Genomic DNA, 4046 nt, shown 5'->3' with positions numbered 1-4046 from the left:
ACTACTCTAACGCAATGCGCGCCTTTTTATAAGTGACAATAAGAGGGTTTGATTATGGAGTACAACTCGGTTCTGAATACGCGAAAGCGACAGTTCCTGTTAAATTAGTTCTTTTCAAAGTAGGAAACACTGCCCATAAGTAGCTCTATTAGCAAGTACTTGGATTATTAATTGATAACGTGAATTACATTCGACCCTGTCTTTATTAATTAATCTTTATTCAACACTTTACTTTTCATTGCACACTCCAAAAACACTTATTTTGATTGCCTTTGATAAACACCATAACAATAGATAACGATAGATTGACACTTGGTCTCTGTGGATTCGACAATCTTTTATATTACGATGACGCGTTCGTATACTTGCGAAACACCGCATCAAGTTTTTGGCGCCGTTGCCGGGGACCAATTTCGTCAAATTTCATTTTCCTGTTGTTATATCATTTAGACTTAGGCTATTTCCCGCCGGTCAATGCGAAGAATTCGCAGCACCGGAAGTTTAAGCTTAGTATACCCTCTGGCGGAGCCTGAAGGTTACGCTTGTGCACGTTTATTCTTTCATAGAATTAAGAGAGCTATGGCCGAAGATCAAAACCAAAGACCTCTTAAAGATTTCGCTCAACCATCTAATGAAGAACCTAGTTCTAGTATAGTAAACCCAACCATCCCAGCTAATAATTTTGAACTTAAACCATCCCTGTTACAACTAGTGCAACAAAGACAATTCGCAGGTCTCGCTACTGAGAACCCAAACCAACATTTAAAAATATTTCTTCAATTAGCAGACACTTTTAAAACCAATGGCGCTTCTCCTGAGGCAATACGTTTACGATTATTTCCTTTTTCCCTCAGAGATAAAGCCCTATCATGGTTAGATTCCCTTCCACCCAATTCCATTACGACTTGGGATAACCTTAGCAGAGTTTTTCTTGCTAGATATTTTCCCCTGAGTAAGACCGCCGTTCTTCGAAACCATATAACTAGATTTACCCAAAACCAAGGAGAATCGCTATTCGAAGCTTGGGAGAGATATAAAGAGTTGTTACGAGCATGCCCACATCATGGTTTAGAAAATTGGTTAATCATTCAAACCTTCTATAATGGACTTCATTACAACACAAAAATGACCATCGACGCTGCCGCAGGCGGCGCTCTGATGAACAAACCTTATCCTGAAGCTAGTGCCCTCATCGAAGATATGGCTCAAAACCATCAATCATGGGGAGTCGAACGAGCGACAGTTGAGAAGAAGGAAGCCCAAGGAGGAGTGCATGAACTAAGCTCTATAGACATGATGCAAGCTAAAATGGACGCATTAGCCCTTAAGGTCGAGCATATGTGCATAAACCCGAATACTGTAGCCGCAGTTTCGTCGGATTGTGAGATATGTGGGACCAAAGGACACCAATCGGCATAATGCAGTCTATTAAACGAAACCCACTCTGAGCAAGTGAACTACACCCAAGGGAACCCATACTCGAATACCTATAACCCTGGATTGAGGAATCACCCGAACTTCTCCTATAAAAACAATAACTCTATCCAAAATAATGCACCTCCGAGACCTAGTTATCAAGCCCCTAGATCAAATCAACCTATGCAACCTGTGCCACCAAAGCCGAGCCTTGAGAAAATTATGGAAACTTTTATCACTGCTCAAACCCAACAAAACAAGGAGTTCATGAACCAAAACATTCATGTTAACGAATTGATTACTCAGTTAGGAACCAAGGTTGACCAAATAGTTACTCATACCAAGATGCTTGAAACCCAGATCTCTCAGGTAGCTTTAAACCAAGCCCCTCATACTACACCTGGAGGACAATTCCCTGGATAACCTCAACAAAATCCGAGAGGACAAGCCAATGCCATTACCCTACGAAGTGGGAATGCTTATGATGAGCCACCAAACCCTAGATTGAGTGAACCCGAAACTTCTAAGGAATGTACAAAACCCACGAACGAAGTAAAGGAACCAGAGGAATCTGAAAACCAGGAAGGTCGAGAAAAAGGAGAAGAACCTAAAGATAAAACTTACATACTACCCCCGCCATATAAACCACCTATACCATATCCGCAAAGACTCAAACAAACCCAGATCAATAAACAGTATCAAAAATTTATTAAAGTTATAGAAAAACTTCATGTAGAAATCCCTTTCACAGAAGCCATCACCCAAATACCTTCTTATGCAAAATTTCTCAAAGACATCCTTACCAACAAACGTAGACTTGACGATCCGAAGCCTTTGGAATGTAATGCTATTTCCGAGGACAAATTAGCGAAGAAAGATAAAGATCCTGGAAATTTCTCCATTCCTTGCCTTTTGGGTAATCATGTCATCGAAAAAGCTTTTCTAGACTTAGGAGCTAGTGTGAGCCTAATGCCTTTAGCGGTTTGTGAGAGGTTAAACTTAGGAGAATTATAACCCACTAAGATGTCACTTCGGTTAGCCGATAGATCTGTTAAATATCCGATAGGCATTTTAGAAGATGTTCCTGTTAGGATAGGTCAGTTATTTATCCCTACTGATTTTGTTGTCATGGACATCAAAGAGGACAATGATATACCAATCCTTCTAGGTAGACCATTCTTATCGACTACAGGAGCCATAATAGATGTAAAGAAAGGAAAGTTGACATTTGAGGTAGGTGACGAGAAAATAGAATTTATACTTTCGAAATTTCTTATGGCACCTGTGATGGGAGACTCGTGTTATGCCTTAGATATCATTGATGAATGTGTTAGAGAATTAGAACAAAAAGAAATTATAAAAACAATTAAGTTACCATCAACTCTCATAAGGGAAGATGATGACTTTAAGAAACCCTACATCGATGATAACCTTTACGAATGTTTATCCCTTACTCCAGATCATATGCCATGCCCTAAGAAACCAACCTTAGAACTTAAGGAACTGCCTAAGAACCTGAGATATGAGTTCCTCGATAAAAAGATGAACCGTCCAGTTATAGTCAGTGCTACCTTGAGCCAAGAGGAAACGAACCAACTTTTAGATGTTTTACGAAGATATCCCTCAGCCTTAGGATATAATATCTCTGACCTGAAAGGTATAAGCCCATCCGTATGCATGCATCGGATTTCGCTCGAAGAAGATTCAAAACCCTCCAGAGAACATCAGAGAAGAATAAACCCTATAATGAGTGATGTTGTTAAAAAGGAAGTTCTTAAGTTACTTGAGGCAAGTATCATCTATCAGATCTCGGATAGTAAGTGGGTGAGCCATGTGCATGTAGTACCTAAAAAGGGAGGCATCACAGTCGTGCAAAACGATAAAGGAGAACATGTAGCAAAACGTTTAGAATGAGGATGGCGGATGTGTATAGATTATAGAAAATTAAATAAAGCAACTAGGAAGGATCATTTTCCTTTATCATTTATAGACCATATGTTGGAGCGTCTAGCCAGACACTCTTACTTCTGTTATCTAGATGGATACTCTGGATTCTTCCAAATACCTATCCACCCCGAAGATCAAGAAAAAACCACCTTTACATGCCCTTATGGAACTTTTGCCTACAGACGAATGTCGTTCGACCTCTGTAATGCCCCAGCTACTTTCTAACGCTGCACGATGTCCATCTTCGCAGATTACCTAGATGGTATCATGGAAGTGTTTATGGATGATTTCTCGGTTTGCGGATTTGATTTCCGTAATTGTCTTGCTAACCTTGAGAAAATCCTGGAGAGATGCGTGGAGGTGAACCTCGTGCTAAACTGGGAAAAATGTCATTTCATGGTAACCGAAGGAATAGTTTTAGGACATATAGTTTCCGAAAAAGGTATAGAGGTAGATAAAGCTAAAATAGAAGTTATAGAAAACCTAAAACCACCAAAAACCATCAGAGAAGTCCGAAGCTTTCTTGGACACGCTGGATTCTACCGGCGTTTTATTAAGGACTTCTCCAAAATAACCAAACCTGTAACTGGACTTTTAATGAAAGATGCTGAATTCATTTTCGATGAAAAATGTAATGACGCATTTAATCTTTTAAAGCAAGCGTTAGTATCGGCACCCTAATT

The 4046-nt window shown here is 39.7% G+C and overlaps 1 non-coding gene across 1 annotated transcript; it reads right to left on the bottom strand.

The window, feature by feature from the left end:
* Positions 1–963: 963 nt before the first annotated feature.
* LOC127090299 (small nucleolar RNA R71) lies at positions 964–1070 on the bottom strand. The gene has a single exon (XR_007791822.1). It is a non-coding gene; the product is annotated as a small nucleolar RNA R71 (small nucleolar RNA).
* Positions 1071–4046: the final 2976 nt, after the last annotated feature.

The sequence above is a fragment of the Lathyrus oleraceus genome, chromosome 5 (assembly GCF_024323335.1).
Source record: "Lathyrus oleraceus cultivar Zhongwan6 chromosome 5, CAAS_Psat_ZW6_1.0, whole genome shotgun sequence".
NCBI classification, from domain to species: Eukaryota; Viridiplantae; Streptophyta; class Magnoliopsida; order Fabales; family Fabaceae; genus Lathyrus; species Lathyrus oleraceus.
Note: the sequence above shows the minus strand (reverse complement) of the source record. Positions and strands in the feature narration are given on the sequence as shown.